At 36.6% G+C, this 18,428-nt stretch overlaps 1 protein-coding gene across 1 annotated transcript in view; it reads right to left on the reverse strand.

Moving 5' to 3' along the window:
- DNAJC1 (DnaJ heat shock protein family (Hsp40) member C1) overlaps positions 1–18,428 on the reverse strand; it is a 248,631-nt gene that overhangs the window by 67,936 nt on the left and 162,267 nt on the right. The window lies entirely within an intron of this gene.

An 18,428-nucleotide genomic window follows, 5' to 3' on the forward strand; every position in this document is an offset into this window, starting at 1 on the left:
AAAATATATTAATATATATATAAAGCAGTAACTGATAGATATATAAAAGGAGAAACTGATAGAAATACAGTTATGGCAGGAAACCTAAATACTCCACTGACAGCAATGGATAGATTACCTAACCAGAAAATCAATAAGGCCTTAAATGACACATTACACCACAGCAACATAATATTCACAGAACTTTTTATCCTATAATACTAGAATATACATACCTCTCTAGTACACATGGAACACTTTAAAGATAAACAATATGCTGGGGCATTAAACTAGTCTCAACAAATTTAAGAAAATTAAAATCATGGCAAGCATAATCTCTGACCACAAGGGTTTGAAACTGGAAATTAAATACTAAAACCTGTAAAACACACAAATATGTGATGATGAAATAACATGCTACTAAACAGCTACTGGTTCAAAGCAAAAATCAGATCAAATGAGAATGACAATACAACATCAAAACTTTTGGGATATAGCAAGAGCAGGACTAAGGAAAGTTTATAGTATTACAGGGGTACTTTAAGAAACATGAAAAATCTCGAATAAACAATCTAATATTTCACTGTAAAGAACTAGAAAAAGAACAATCAGAGCCCAAAGTCAGTGGAAAGGGAAATTAGAGCAGAATTAAACAAAATAGAGAGCAAAAAGACAAAAAAACAAATGAATGCAGCCATGATTGGTTGGAGCATCGTCCTATACAACAAAATGTTGCAGGTTCGATTCCTGGTTGGGGTGTGAAAAGGAGGCAACCAATCAATGTTTCTCTCCGCCCCTCTCTCTAAAATCAACAGACATGTTCTTGGGTGAGGATAAAAAAATGTAATAAAGAACTGGTTCTTTGAAAAGACAAACAAACCTCACTAAGGAAAAATGAGAAAACACTCAAAATCAGAAATGACAAGTTAGAGTGGACACCACAGAAATAAAAATGATTATATAAGAATACTATGAAAGGCTATGTGCCACCACATTTGATAACCCAGAAGAAATGGGCAAAATCTCAGAAGTATGTAACTTCCCTAGACTAAGCCAAGAATTGGGAAGCCTAAATAGACCAAATCAACAGAAAGAAAATTAACCCCACTCCCAAAACAAAAGTCCAGAACCAAATGGCTTCATTATTGAATTATATCAAACACTCAAGATAACTTACTACCTATCCCTTTTAAACTTTTCCAAAACATGAAGAAGAGAGACCACTTCCTATACCAAAACCTAGCAAGGACAACACAAAAAATGAAAATTAGAGGCCAGTATCTCTAATGAACATAGGTGCAAATATCCTAAACAAAGTACTACAAAATTGAATGCAACAGTACATTAAAAAAATAATATATTACAATCAACTGGGGTTCATTCCAGGCTATGCAAGGAAGGTTTAACTTGCGCAAATCAATTAGTGTGATAGCCACATTAACAAAATAAAAGATAAAAAAACATGATATCAATAGGTGTATTTTACAAGGTACAATATCCATTTATAATTAAAGCACTCAAAGAAATGGGTGTAGAAGGAAAGTACCTCAACCTAATAAAGTCTATATGCAGAACCGTCTGCTATATCACACATAATGGTAATTGCCTCTAACATCAGGAACAGTACAAGAATTCCCGTTGTCACCACTCTTAACATGGTACCAGCAGTTCTATCCAGAGCATTCAGGCAAGACAGAAATTAAAGGCATCCAAATTAAGAAGTAAAACTCATTATTTGCAGAAAACACAATTCTCTCCATAAAAATCCCTAAAGACTTCACCAAAAGACTATTAGAAACCATAAGTGATACAGTAAAGTCTCAGGATACAAAGTCAATGTACAGAATCTGCTGTATTCTTATATAACAATGAAATATCAGAAAAAGAAATGAAAAAGAGAATCCTATTTGCAATTGCAACAAAAAGTATAAAATACCTAGGAATAAACTTAAAGGACATAAAGGACCTATACACTGAAAACTACTGGACACTTAAAAACAATTTGAAAAAACAAGGAAATGGAAATATATTCTATTTTCATAGTTTGAAAGAACCAACATAGTTAACATGGCCATATTATCTAAAGCAATATACATACTTAATACAATCCCTATAAAATCCTAGTAGCTTTTTTTTAATTCCCTGACTTCAAATTATAGTATAAATTCATAACTATCAAAACAGTATGGTACTGGTAGAAAAACAGATACACAACCAATGGAACTGAATTGAGAGCCCCAAAATAAACCCACATGTATATGGGCATCTAATATTCAATATTCAACAAAGACACACAAGTGAGCAAGGAGAGCCTCTTCAATAAACAGTGTTGAGAAAATTGGAAAGCCACTTGCAAAAGAATAAAACTAGACTGCTATCTGACACCATATACAAATTAACATTCATTAAAGGCTTCAATATAACACCAGAAATACTAAAATAAAGAGAAGAAAACACAGATACTAAGGTTATATACCTTAGTCTCAGAGGTTTTTTTTTTTTTTTAATTCCAAAGGCAAAGGAAATAAAAGCATGAATAAATGACTGGGACCACACCAAAGTAAAGAGCTTCTGCACAGCAAAAGAACCATCAACAGAACAAAAAGACAACAACTAAATGGGAGAAGATAGCTGCAAATGAAACTTCTGATAAGGGGGGGGCTAAAATTCAAAATGTATAAAGAACTCATACAACTCAACCAAAAAACCTCAAATATTTCAATTAAAAATATTGGCAGGGGACCTGAACAGACACTTTTCTTCAGAAAGCATGCAGATGGTCAACAGATATATGAAAAGATACTCAACCTCACTAGCTATAAGCAAAATGCAAATCAAAACCACAATGAATACCACCTTACACCAGTTAGAATGGCTACTATCAGTAAGACAAGAAATAACTGTTGGAGAAGATGTGGAGGAAAAGGAATTCTTATACACTGTTGGTGGGAATGTAAACATGTACAGCCACTATGGAAAATAGTATAAAGGTTCCTCTTCAATCAAGAATAGAGCTACCATATGACCTAGCAATAGCTCTTCTTGGTATCTAGCTAAAAAAGTTGCAAATATTTATTGATAACAATATATGTAACCCTATGTTCCTAGCAGCACTATCATGGTTGCCAAGAATGCAAACAACCTAAGTATTTTTCAACAGATGATTGGATAAAGATGCCGTCCATACACACAATGCAATACTACTCAGACACAAAAAATGATGAAATATTGCCATTTGAGACAGCCTGGATGGATTTTGAGAATATCATCCTAAGTAAGTGACATAAGTCACATGGAAAAAGATAATAATATGATTTCACTCACATGGGATATAAAACAGAAAGCAACAAATCAACACACAAAACAAACAAACTGATAGACAAAGCAATAGTATAGTATGGTGCTTACCAGAGGGGAAGTGAGGTTTGGGGGGATGATGAAAGTAAAGGAGGTCAAATATATCTTGGTGAAAGGAGATAGAACTTCGGATGGTAAGCACACAATTGCAATATACAGATGTATAATAGAATTGTACACCTGAAACTTATATACTGTTATTAACCAATGTCACCCAAATATATTTAATTTATTAAAAATATAATTTAGATTCTGAAAGGAATAATTTAGTATGGAAAATGGGCATCAAAGATTTAAAGTTTACTTAATATGGCTGACTAGGTATCTGGATAATTCTTGGGGCTAGAAACTAGAAAATCTTTGAAAAACTCACAAGATAATAAGAAATTTATTACCTAAAACCTAAGTGAAGGCAGAGACCTAGCCTCACAGAGCCTGGAACTTCAGGAAACAGAAACAAACCCCAAAGTCCATGTAACATGGGACATCTAATAGGACCTCCCTGTCCCCCCAGCCCCAATAAAATTGGGGTTTGTATTAAGGAATCAATCCTCAGTTTAAGGCACCAAGAAAATCATCTACCACATACCTCACCCACGTGGGACTAAAAAGAATATTGTTCTCTAGGTGCTGAGTACCTTAGGGTGATGAAAATTTCCTGAGAATCTATAACCATGAGCTGACTCTCACCGAGACTTACAGCTCAAATTTATGTTACGTGGGTAGTCCAAAAAAGCTCCAAGCCCTGAATTCTGTTTAAAGTGGTACTATGCTAATAGTGTCATGGTCACCTGGGGACTGAAGGGAAGTACATTCATCTACAGCCTTAAAGAGTTGAGTAATTTTCTAAAGATCAGCTCCCAATAACAATAATGAAGAAAAAATCACTAGGCATACAAGTGAGACCTTGTAGGAAAAATAGGAGAAAGAGACCCACAAAACATTAAATATTAGAATTGTAATACAAAGATTATAAAAGACAATTTTTAGTATAAAGACCAGGGTGAAAAAATAGGCATTATAAAACAATAAATATATACAAAAAAGATTTTAAAAAGTACCTAGCAGAACTTCTAGTACTTAAAAATTTTTGAGTTGAAATATAAAATTCTGGATAGGTCAAATAGGAGATTAGACAAAGCCATAAAGAGAATTTAGGAAATAAAAAGTCATCTGGAATGAGGCCTAAGCAGACAAGGTATAAAAAATATGAGTGAGGTTATGAGATTTGTGATACAAAGAAAGTCTAACAAATATAAGTAACTCTGCCTGGGAATGAGGTAGAATTATGACATGGTAATTATATAAAGAGATGAGAACTGAGATTTTTCCTACAACTGAAAAAGGTAAAGTCTTCTATTCAATAAGCTCAGCAAATCCCAATAAGGATGAATAAAGACATTCATCCTTAGAGAGTAGACATGTAATGGTAAAACTAGAGAACACTCAAGATTTTTTAAAAAATCTAAAGGAGGTAAAAGAAGACAGATTATTTTCAAAGGAGAAACAATTAGACCCATAGTTGACAATAAAAGTGGAAGATTAAAAGACACTGACATGATATTAACATACTAGAATATAATTATCAACTCAAGAGTTACCCAGCAAAAATATGTTTTAAGAATGATAGTAAAGACATATTCACACAAATGAAAACTAAGAGTTTTCCCATAGATAGTCCCTAACTAAAGCAAAGTCTACAGGATGAACTTCAGAAAAAAATAATTCCCAATAGAAAATATAAGAAATAAGAAGAAAAACCACAAATCAAAATTAAATATACATAATAATGGTGTCTTTAAGTGTTAAGAAAGACAGAATTAAAATACATTAGTAATATAACAATCGAGGTTGAGAAAGAAAAAGTTTTATAGTATTTCAAGGTCTTCATATTCTTCAGGAAAATAGTTAGGCTAATGTTAATACTGCAATCTCTATATTAACCACTATAATAACAGAAAGAGTATGTCATTTAAAAATTATTAAAAGGAAAAAACTGGAGTGAAAAATCCGTCAAAAAGCAAGAAGGTAAGTAGGAAAAAAAGAGGCAAGTTACGGGGACTTCCAGTCAGGATGGCAGCACAGGTAAACATGGCTTGCCTCCTTGAACAAACACATTAAAATTACAACTGAATTATAGAACAACCATTACTCAGAACTGTCAGAAACTGAGTTGAATGGAATCACAATTATGAAATTAAAGAAATCACATCCATGTGTGGTGGCTAAAAATTTGGAAGGATATCAATGGAACAAGGAGTCCTAGCCTCACACAAGACCTTGCAGCCCAGGTTTCCAGTGTGAGGAAGATAAGTCCTCATAACTTCTGGCTGGAACAGCTGGCTGCAAAAACCATTGGGGATTGAGTTGGTAGAAGATACTTCTGGAGTTCCAGGCAGTTCCTCTTGAAGAATCCACACACACTTATTTAGATTCACTCCCTTTGAGCCCCAGCACCAGGATAGTAGCTTGAAAGGCATACAGGAGGAAACTGAAGTGGTTGGCCTCAAGGCAAGAGCTGGGGACAGCTCTCTCCAAGACAGGAGCTGCAGAGCTGGCAGGCAGATGCCATATGTAAGACTCCATCAACCTGGCTAACACTGTTTGCCCCACCCTGAAGATCCTGAGGCTCCATCCCACCCAAGTTACAGTTGTTAACAGTGGCATTTCCATATGAATGGCAGGTCTTGGCTCATGCTTCACAACTTCCTAAATTCCTTGAAAAAAGCAACAGCTGGCTTCAGTGAGCTTTTAGACCCTGTATCTCTTGCTAAGTGGTCACAGGCACAGTACTAGCAGCAGCTGGTCTAGATTCACAGCTTGGCTTCTCCTGGAAACCTCTGAGCCCAGCACAAGTTGCAAGCATCTCAGATTGCTTTACAGCTCAGGCAGGGTGCCCCAGGTAAAACAAGGTGGGGCCTGATCTTGGCCTGCACCACCTGGGAAACCCCACATCCTATGCACACAATGGATAGCTACAAACCATGTTGGAGCACTACACCATGCCTGTGCACAGCTGATCCCCCACAGAGGGTGGAGGTTGGTGGTCACAGTCAATCCACACAACTACCTGGCCTAGGTAAATCTATCCCATTGATCTGTCAACAGTAATCAAGGTTCAACTACAAGAGTGTAGTGTACTCAGCCACACGAAGGACACACTAAGTACTCAGCTTGGATGATAGGGGAGGCTGTGCCACTGGACCCCACAGGATGCCTACCATATAAGGCCATGCTACCAAGATAGGGAGTCATAGCAGCTCTACCTTATACATAGAAACAATTACAGGGAGTCTGCCAAAATGCAGAGACATGGAAACATCCCAAATGAAAGAACAGGTCAAAACTCCAGAAAAAGAACTAAACAAAATGGAGATAAGGAATTTATCATATGCAGAGCTCAAAATACTGGTTATAAGGATGCTCAAGGAACTTTGTGAGGACCTCAGCAACATAAAAATGATCCAGTCAGAAATGAAGGATACACTAATTGAAATAAAGAACAATTTACAGGGAAACAACAGTAGAGAAGATGAAGTTGAGAATCAAATCAATGATTTGGAACATTAGGAAGCAAAAAACAGCCAATCAGACCAACAAGAAAAAAAAAATCTCCTCCAAATAAGGATGCTATCAGCAGTCTCTGGGATAGCATCAAGTGTCCCAACATTCACATAGGGGTGCCAGAAGAAAAAGAGAAAAAGCAAGACATTGGAAATCTATTTGAAAAAATAATGAAAGAAAACTTCCCTTATTTGGTGAAGGAAATAGACATACAAGTCCAGGAAGCACAAATAATCCCAAACAAGATGGATGTAAAGAAGCCCACTTTAAGACATATTATAATTAAAATGCCAAAGGTTAAAGATAAATAAAGAATTTTAAGAGCAGCAAGAGAGAAGCAGTTAGTTATCTATAGGGGAGTTCCCATAAGACTGTCAGCTGATTTCTTAAACTATGCAGGCTAGAAGGGACTGGCAAGAAATATTCCAAGTCATGAAAAGCAGGGACCTGTATCCAAGATTGCTCTACCCAGGAAAACTATGATTTAAAACTGAAGGGCAGCTAAAGAGCTCTTCACAAACAACAACAATAAAAACAAAATAAACCCCTGCCTAAAACCTGAGTTCATCATCACCAAACCATTATTATATGAAATGTTAAAGGGACCTATTTAAGAAAAAGATGAGTAAAGCTATGAATAACATGGCAATAAATACGTATCAACAATTGAATCTAAAAAACAAACTAAGCAAAAAAGAAGACCAGATACAGAATCATGGATACACAGAGCATTTTGATTATTGCCAGATGGGAGCGGGGATATAGGTGAAGAAGTGAGGGGATTAAGAAGTACAAATAAGTAGTTACAGAATACCCATAGGGATGTAAAGTAGAGTAGCCAAAGAGCTTTTACATGCATGACAAATGGACATAAACAATGGTGGGGGGACTGCCTAGAGTGGGGGATGTTGGGTGGAAGGGGGCAAAGGGAGAAAAATCAGAACAACTGTAATAGCATAATCAATAAAATGTAATTAAAAAAGTGAGTTAAATTGGAGATGCTTATTAAACTAAAGTAGAAATAACTAAGCAGTTAAATAAATAGGTTTGAAGTTCGGGGAAGAAATCCCATGTAGAAACATAAATTTTGGAGTCATCAGCATGAAGATGAGATATAAAGCCATGAGATTAGTTGAGATCACTCTGGAAGTGAGTACAGAAAGAAAAGCAGAGTCTAAAGATAAACCTCTGGAGCACTTCAACACTTGAAGATAAGAAAGAACAGTTAATAACTATGATTAAAAAAATACAATTGAGCTATGAACTTGGTTATAATAAAAGTACTTAGAAAATCAGTATAAAATATTCATCGAAATTAATCAAGTATTAGATCACAAACAAAATATTTTAAAAAAGGATTTATTTATTCATTTTTAGAGAAGAAAAAGGAAGGAGAAAGAGAGGCAGAGAAACATCAATGTGTGGTTGCCTCAAATGTGCCCCATACTGGGGACCTGGCCTACAACCCAGACATGTGCTCTAGACTGGGAATTTAACCAGCAACCCTTTGGTTCACAGGCTGGTGCTCCACCCACTGAGCCACATGAGCCAGGGCACAAAAAGAAAATCTTGATATATTCTAAGACCATTAGTATCACCCTGACTACATAGCAGTGATTTGCAACCTTTTTTTGTCTCATAGCATGCATAAACTAATTACTAAAATTCTGCAGCATACCAAAAATGTATTTTTTGTCGATCTGAGAAAAAAATAAGTATAATTTTGACTCAGTCGCATGGGATGGCTATTGTGTTCACTGTTGTCATTTTTTAGTTTGACAATCTAAGGAAAAAGAGGTCAGTATGCTGGTTAAATAGTTAAGTATTGCATGTTTTAAAAATTTTTGTGGCACACTGGTTGAAAATTGCTGTTATATAGCAATAAAAAAAAGTATTGATGACAAAAGAAGAGCCAAAAGCAATAGAATAAACCATTTTGAAATTTTATAAAACTCTCCAAAACAACATAAAATAAAACTGAAGAATTAAGGACTATTTAGAGAAAAAGATTAAGGAAACACTATAAAAATCTATAGGTATAACTAAAATAGTACTCAGAGGGTAATTTATGGTCTCAAACATATAATTAAAATAATGAGATAAAAATTCAACTGAAAATAAGCTGAAGATGGTTTAAAAAGGAATAAAGACAAAGGTAGAAATTAATAAAAATTAAAAAACAACAAACCATGGCTTGATAAATCAAATACTGAGCTGATTCTTTGCCAAGAATCATAAAATGGTCAAACCCAGACCCACAGGAAATTACCATTAAGAATGATAAAGTGATGTAATTACAGATTCAGAGAATGTTAAGTAATATAAAATAAGAACCAATGTCGACATTTAAGAACAATAAAATCACAAGCATTTGAAACAGAAGAATAATAGTAGTTCTACAAATACTCTCCCAGATCTTCCTTAACAGATGTTTCAAAATACTGAAACATAGGTGGAAATAAAGAAAAAAATCCTAATTCTCAAGCAAAATACTTATTTAAAGATGGTTTATGTCACAGTTTTTTTATTGTTGCTTTGTCTACCATTTTGAAGACTCCTAAGCTCTGTGTAAAGGTTAGGATTAAATACTTATTACATGTCAAGTATCAAAGTACTTTATTTATTTATTTATTTTTTAAAGGATACTGGTTTTCTTTAATAAAACATATTTGTTAAAAATAATCCCTATCAAAGTACTTTAAATATTAACTGATTTAATCCTCAAAACAACCCACAATTATCCCATTTTATAATAACAAAATGATGAAACTATTATTATGCCCCACTTTACTTATTTATTTATCCTCACCCAAGGACATTTTATCATCATTTTCAGAGAGAGAGAGAGAGGAAGGAAGAAAGAGAAAAACATTGACCAGTTGCCCCATGTAGCACCTGGACCAGGGAATGAATCTGTAAACTAGGTATGGGCCCTCATTGGGATCTAACCTGCAACCTTTGGTTATGGAATGATGCTCACCAACTGAGCCACACCAGCCAGGGCTGCCCCCTTTTACTTAAAAGAAAATTTACTAGCTCTGCCTGATGTGGCTCAGTGGGTTGGACACAGTCCCGCAAAGTGAAAGGTCATCAGCTGGATTCCTGGTCAGGGCACATGCTCGGGTTGCTGGCCAGGTCCCTGTTTGAGGGTATGTGAGAGGCAACTGATTGATGTTTCTCTCCTTTCCTCCCCTTCTCTCTAAAAATAAATAAAATCTTAAAAAGAATTTTCCCTATTTTAGACAATTGGACCATGATAGTTTGCTCTGTCTTCAGCTGCAGTTTATCTAGCAGAGTCGATAACAAAGAAAGTGATGCTTAGAGGCAGGTATCAAGGAAGAACAAATAAGAGGCTCCTTTGACAAAGAGATACAGTTTTTCTGCATAAAACAATTAATAGAAATAAATATGTACTACTTTTTTTATACCCGTTTCATTAACTATTCATCCTCACTATTGTTCAGCTCTTGTATCATTCCTTTTATCTGAAAGTATCCTTTTGTTTATGTGTATTATTTTGCTTTCCTACTGTGTTTTAAGTATTGTCACTCCTAGTCTGTGGACTTCCAGGCTATAACTAGCAAGGTAGTCAGAAAAATATCAAAGAGCTAGAAACCAGTAGTAGTTTAATAAATTTAAAAAAAAAAAACCCTGTGAATAAAGACTATGGCTCTTCTTTCCACCCATTCATCTAAAATTTTCCGACTCATTCTTTATCCTTTTCTTCTTTCCTTGGATTTCTTCCAAAGCTAATGCCTGTTATCCCATGATTCTGACCCTACCTTCTATTGTTTCCTTTAAGGTCTTGGTCCTTTAATCATTCCTTTTTAGTAGCTTCAATTTGTACTTACTCCTTTATCTTTTCTTCTTGGCATTACAAACTATTAATAAATTCCATTGAAGGGAGTGACATGAGCCAAAATGGTAGCATAGACAGGGAAACACTGGAACTGTCTTCCAGATATTGAAACACCGAAAAACCAAGCAGAGACTGTCTGGACCAACTTTTTCAGAACTCTGGAAAAACTAGAGGCTTATAGAAACCAAGCAAATGCTGAATCAAGGAAAAGGTACCTAAAAATGGTAGAAAAGCTTTGTAGCAATATTAATGGCCTTTGTCCCACTTCTTACTTCTCTCGGTGGTAATCTTTAAGATGGCCGACTGTGTTCTCAGTATGTGACCCTGGCTACTGGCTCCAGAAGAAGCAGAACAGACTTTATTTGCAAATGATTGTGCTCATCTATTATACCCTGTCTGGAGCAACCTATAAAACTGAGGCAAAGAGCTTGTCTTTGTCACAAGACACAAATGGCCTGAAAGTGTAAGGATAGAAACAGATATTTCATATGAATAGCCAGGAAAAAAGAGTTGGATGGCTATATTAATATTGGAAAAAATAAACTTCAAATCAAAAATTGTTTGAAGACACAAAGAAGGCCTTTATGTATTTACAAAAGAACAAATTCATCAGAGAAACATAACTCTTACAGCATACATGCCCTCAAACAAGAGCCCAAAATACATGAAACAAACATTAAGTGAACTGAAGGAAGAAACAGTTTTATGAAAACAGTTGGAAACATCACCATGGGTAGACCATATAGATATAAAATCAGTAAGGAAATAGAGAACCTGAACAACACTGTAAAATTACTAACCTAACATATCTATTGAACTCCACCTAACGACACATACACATTCTTCTCAAGTGCACATGAAACATTCTCTAAGATAAACTACATGCTAGGCCACAAAATAAATGTCAATAAATTTTAAAATACTGAAATCATATAAAGTATCTTCTCCAATAACAAGGAATGAAACTAGAAATCTATAACAGAAGGAAAAGTAGAAAATCCTTAAGTACATGAAAATTAAACACAGCTTTATACAAACCAATGTGTCAAAAAATATAAGACTAGGAAATACTTGGAGATGAATGAAAATAGAACAAAACATACCAAAACTGCTGGGATGCAGTAAATGCTGTGCTCAAAAGGAAATTTATGGCAGTAAATGCCTAATTTAATAAGGAAGAAATGTCTGAAATGAATAATTTAAATTTTACATCTGAAGGAACTATGAAAAGATCATACTAAACCCAAGGCTAGCAAAAGAAAGGAAATCAATAAACATGAAATAGAGAACAGAAAAACAATAAAATCAATTAAACAAAAGGTTTGTTCTTTAAAAGATCAACAAAATTGGAAAAAATGTTAGCTAGACTGACATAAAAAAGAGGAGATGCAAATAACTACAGTCAGAAATGAAAGTAGGGATGTTACATAAACCTTTCAAAAATAAAAGCAATTTTTAGAGATTACTAAAATCAGTTGTATACCAACATAATGGACAATTTCCTAGACATAACCAGTTTCCAAAACTGACCCCACAAAACAAAATTGGGACAGATGTGTAACAAAGAGATTGAATCAGTTAAAAGTAATAAAATGACCTCACTGGTGAATTCTACCAATTAAAGAAGAATTATCACCAGTCCTCAAACTATTCCAAAAATTGAAGAAGAGAAAATACTTCCTAATGTATTCTTTGAGGTCCATATTACCCTGATTCCAAAGCCAAATGAAGACACCATAAGAAAACTAAAGACAAATATAAGCTTCAATATTGATGGTAGAATCTTCAATGAAATACTAGTAAACCAACTTCAGAAGTATATTAAAACACTATATACTATGATGAAGTGGGATTTATGCCAAGAATGCAAGGGTTGTTCAACGTAAGAAAATCGCTCAACATAATACACCATACTAATAGAATTAAGGAGGAAAGAAACCACATGATCATCTCAATTGATGTAGAAAAAGCATTCCACAAATTCAACAGTCTTTCATGTTAAAAACATTTAAACTAGGCATAAAAAGAACATAATAAAATCATACGTGGGAAAAACCACAGCTAGCAAGCATCACACGGTATGATAACAGTCCAAAAGCTTGTCTTCAGAGACTTCCGCCAAGATGGAGGCATAGGTGGAAACACTGTGCCTTCTCCCACAACCAAGTTTGAATACAACAAAGGTTTGGAGAACAAAGACACAGCAAAAAACAGAAAACTGAGTTATACGGAAGTCCAACAACCACTAACTGGTCAACGGGGACAGTAAGAGGGGCGGAGCCAGCAGCAAGCAGGGTCGGGCAGGACAGATCCCCAGACCTAGGTGTGCAAGTGGCCCGGACCCAGTCAGGGTGTGGGGCAGACTGATCGCGGTCACACATTCGTGCACAGTGAGATGGACCACACAGGTCCCAGGGGGCGAGGGCTGACGGCGGTGGCACACTCGCCTGCAGTGGGACGAAACTCGTGGGCCCGGTGACGGTGGCAGCTGCCGCACCTGTGGGGGCCGCAGCAGGAGACGGCAGATGGGACGCCATTGCTCCTCTCTGACCCCGCCCCCACATACAGCATCACAACCCAGCGACTGAGTTGCCTTGCTCTGGTGAACACCTAGGGCTCCGATCCTGCTACATAACAGACACGAACAGCCCAAAAGATGGCGCAAGAAGAACTCAAAGTCCCAGAGCCGATAACTCTCAGCAACTGAGAAATTGCCAGCCTCACAGAAGCACAATTGAAGACACTGTTTATCAGGATGATCACAGAACTGGTTGATTATAGTCACAAATTAGAGGAACATATGAAGGCTAAACTAATTGAAATGAAGGGAGATGTCCAGGAAATCAATAGCAATGGAAAGTAAACTGGGACTCAAATCAGTGGAATGGACCAGAAGGAAGAACAAAACATCCAACCAGAAAGGAATGAAGAAATGAGAATTCAAAAAAATGAGGAGAGGCTTAGGAACCTCCAGGACATCTTTAAACGTTCCAACATCCGGATTATAGGGGTACCAGAAGGGGGAAAGAAACAGCCACAAGTGGAAAACTTATTTGAACAAATAATAAAGGAGAACTTCCCCACTCTGGCAAAGGAAATAGACTTCCAGGAAGTCCAGGACGCTCAGAGAGTCCCAAAGAAGTTGGACCCAAGAAGGAACACACCAAGGCACATCATAATTACATTAGCCAAGATGAAAATGAAGCAGAGAATCCTAGAAGCAGCAAGAGATAAGGGGACAGTCACCTACAAAGGAGTACTCATCAGACTGTCAGCTGATTTCTCAAAAGAGACCTTACAGGCAAGAAGGGGCTGGAAAGAAGTATTCCGGGTCATGAAATCCAAGGACCTACAGCCAAGATTGCTTTATCCAGCAAAACTTTCATTTGGGATGGAAGGACAGATGGGGTGCTTCTCAGACAAGGTCAAGTTCAAGGAATTCATCATCACCAAGCCCTTATTATATCAAATGCTAAAGGGACCTATATAAGAAAAAGAAGATGAAAAATGTGAACAGTGAAAGGACAGCAAACTCACAGTTATTAACAACCACACCTAAAACAAAAGCAAACCAAGAGGACAGCTAGATCAGGAGTGGAACCATAGAAATGAAGAACACATGGAGGGTTAGCAACAGGGGAGTGGGATGAGGATAAGGGGGGAGAAGGCACAGAAAATAGCATAGAGGGTAGGTAGAAAATAGATAGGGGGGAGGGCAAGAATGTGGGGGAAATATAGAATCTAAAGAACTTGAGACACGTGGTTCTAAACTAAGGGGGGGGAGAATGGTGGGGGAGGGAGTGTGCGGGTGGAGGGGAATGAAGGGGGGGAATAGAACAACTGTAATGGTATAATCAATAAAATATATTAAAATAAATAAATAAATAAATTAAAAATAAAAAAATGACAAAAGCTTGTCTTCAGAGATAAAAAAGAAGACAAGGATGCCCACTATAGCCACTTATATTCAACCTAGTACTGGCAGTTCTAGCTAATGCAATTAGATAAGAAAAAAAAGTCCAAATCATAAACAAAGAAATACAACTATCTCTGTTTGCATATGATATCATCTTACAGGAAAAAACCATAAAGATCGCACAAAAAAACCCTGTTAGAATTAATAAATGAATTCAGCAAATGTTGCAGTGTATAAAATCAACACACATACTCAGTTGCATTTCTATACACTAATAATTAACAATATGAAAAGGGAATTATGAAAACAATTCTTCCTACAATAACATCAGAAAGAATAAAATACTTATGAATTAACATAACCAAAAAGGTGAAAGATTTCTACAACGAAAACTACATCATTTACAAGGAAAACTACAAAACATAATTGAAAGAAGTTAGAGAAGACATAAATAAATAAAAAGACATCTCATGTTCATGGATTAGAAGACTTAATATTACATGTGAGTATCACCAAAGGGATCTGCAGATTTAATGCAATCTCCATTACATCCCAATGACATTTTATGCAAATGGAAAAATCTATCCTAAAATTCATAAGGAAATTCAAGGGAACCCAAATAGCCAAAACAATCTTGGAAAAAAAAAAAAGCTGAAGAAGTCCTGCTTCCTAATTTCAAAACTCACTACAGAGATACAGTAATCAAAACAGTGCGGTACTGGCATAAAGACAGATGCATATAGCATCTGGCCAAGATGGAGGTGTAGGCAGAAATGCTTCACCTCCTCACACAACCAAAAGAAGGAAAGCAACCAATTTGAAAATATTGAAAAACTAGAACTGCCAGAAAATCATTTGCATGGGAATCCAAAAACCAAGGAGTTAAAAACATTCAACCAGATGAGAAGGAGGAACAGAGACAGGCAGCTGAGGCTGAGATGACAGGTGGCAACACAAAGCAAGGCAGTGGACTGCATAGGCAATCCCACATTCAAGGGCAGATAAGCCAGGAAGAAAGACGGAGGAGTAAGACACTGCAAAACCCAGGGTTTCAGCGTGGGAAACTAAACACTCAAAACCCGTGGCTGTACAAAATCTGTGGGGGTTGTGGCTGCAGGAGGGACTCCCAGTGTCACAGGAGAGTTCATTGGAGAGGACGATAGGGTCCTAAAATATACACAAACCCACCCACCTGCAAATCAGCACCCGGAAGGGGACAATCTGCTTAGTGGGAAGCAAGAGAAGTAACAAAGTGAGATTAGAGCCGGGCAAGCAGCATTCGTTTCCTCTCTGACCCCTCTCCCACTGACAGCACCACAACACAGCAAAGAGGGCTGCCTTCCCTGGAAAAACACCTCAGACTCCACCCCTTACTACATATCAAGTATGCCGAGACAAAGAAATATGGCCCAAAGGAAAGAATAGATCAAAACTCCAGAAAAAGGACTAACTGACAAGGAGATATCTGATGCAGAGTTCAAAACACTGCTAATCAGGATGCTTACAGAATTGTTTCAGCTTGGTTGCAAAATGAAGGAAGAAATGAAGGCTACACAAAGTGAAATAAAGCAAAATATACAGGGAACAAACAGTGAAGGGAAGGAAACTGGGGCTCAAATTAAAAATTTGGAACAAAAGGAAGAAATAAACATCCAGCCGGAACAGAACCAAGAAACAAGAATGCAAAAAAAAAAAATGCGGACAGACTTAGGAACCTATGGGACAACCTTAAGTGTTCCAACATCAGAATCATGGGGATGCAGGAAGAAGAACAGGAAGAGCAAGATATTGAAAACTTATTTGAAGAATAATGAAGGAAAACTTGTCAATCTGGCAAGGGAAATAGACTTCCAGGAAGTCCAGAGTCCTAAAGAAATTGGACTCACAAAAGAATACAAGACACATCACAATTAAGTTACCCACGATGAAAGATAAGGAGAGAATCTTTAAAGCAGCAGGGGGAAAGGAGAGTTACCTACAAAGGAATTCCCATAAGACTAGCAGCTGATTTGTTAACCTTAGAGGCAACAAGGAGCTGGCATGAAGTATTCCAAGTCAGGAGAGGCAAGGACCTACATCCAAGATTACTCTATCCAGCAAAGCTATCATTTAGAATGGAAGGGCAGATAAAGTGCTTCCCAATAAGGTCAAGTTAAAGGAGTTCATCATCACCAAGCCCTTATTTTATGAAATGTTAAAGTGATTATCTAATAAAAAGATCAAAACTAAGCAGTAAAGTCAAAACAAACATACAACCATCAACAACTGACCCTAAAAAAACAAACCAAAAACAAACTAAGCGAACAACTAGAACAGGAACAGAATCACAGAAATGGAGATCACATAGAGGGTTATTAGTGGGGTGGTGGAGGGAGAGAATGGGGGGAAATGGAGGGAATAAGAAGCATGATTGGAGGCACAAAATAGACAGGGGGGAGTTAAGAATAGTATAGGAAATGGAGAAGCCAAAGAACTTACATGTATAACTCATGGACATGAACTAAGGAGTAGGGTGGGGGGTGCTGGAGGATGGGGGAGCAGTGCAGGGAGGTGGGGATAAAGGGGAGAAAAAAATCCAGACAACTGTAATAGTATAACCAATAAAACATACTTAAAAAGACAGACACATATATATGTATAGACTATGAATTGGACAATGGATTCATAGCTATGCTATCTAAAGCCATAAATGCAAAAGTAGAAAAATTGGACCTTACCAAAACTAAAAAAATTATGTGCATAAAAGGATATTTTTTTAAGAAAGTGAAAAGAAAACCTACAGAATAGGGGAAAATATTTGTGAATCATTTATGTGATCAGGGTCTAGTATGCAGAATATATAATGAACTTACTAACAAAATGACAACCCACTTCAAGAAGGGCATTTCTCCAAAGAAGATACACAAATGACCAACAAGCACATGAACGTGAAAAAGTGACAACACTATTAGTCACGAGAGGAATGCAAATCAAAACCACAATGAGACACCACTGTACACTCTAGGGGGGGCTATAACAACAACGACGGAAAATAACAAGTGTTCATTCAGCTGCTGAGAAAAACAGATTGGGCATTTGTCAAAAAACTAAACACAGAATTACTAAATGTCCTAGCAATTCCACTTGAGTAAATACTCAAAGGAAATCAAAAGAGGTTCTCAATAAATACCAGTACACAAATGTTCATTATAGCACTACTCACATTATCCAAAAGGCAGAATCAGCCCAAATGTCTATCAACTGAAGAACAGATAAACAAATTGTTTTGCTTTATTCATTATAATATGAATAAACTTATTATTCAGACATAAAAAGTAGTGATACATGGCACGATGTGGGAGAAATACAATGTTTCATTGTGGATGAACATTGAAACATGCCAAGGGAAAGAAGCCAGAAACAAGAGGTCACATACTACATGACTTCATTTAAAAGAAATATCCAGGCCCTGACCAGTGTGGTTCTTTTGCTTGGGCACCAACCAGAAAAGCAAAAGGTCACCAGTCTGGTTCCTACAGGGCACATACCTGGGTTGCAGATCCCCTGTCAGGGCATGTACAAGAAGCAACTGACTGATAATTTATTCTCACATTGTTGTTTTTCTCCCTCTCTTTCTCCCTCCCTGCAACTCTCTCTAAATAAATAAAATCTTTTTAAAAAGAGAAACATCCAAAATAGGTAAATCCATGAAGACAAAGAGAAAATTGGTGGTTGCTATGGGCTGGCAGGGACAAAGGTGAGGAATGGGGGAGC

Source organism: Sturnira hondurensis, unplaced genomic scaffold (genome assembly GCF_014824575.4).
Source record: "Sturnira hondurensis isolate 20B ecotype Veracruz unplaced genomic scaffold, ASM1482457v3 Scaffold0009906, whole genome shotgun sequence".
Classification (NCBI taxonomy): domain Eukaryota; kingdom Metazoa; phylum Chordata; class Mammalia; order Chiroptera; family Phyllostomidae; genus Sturnira; species Sturnira hondurensis.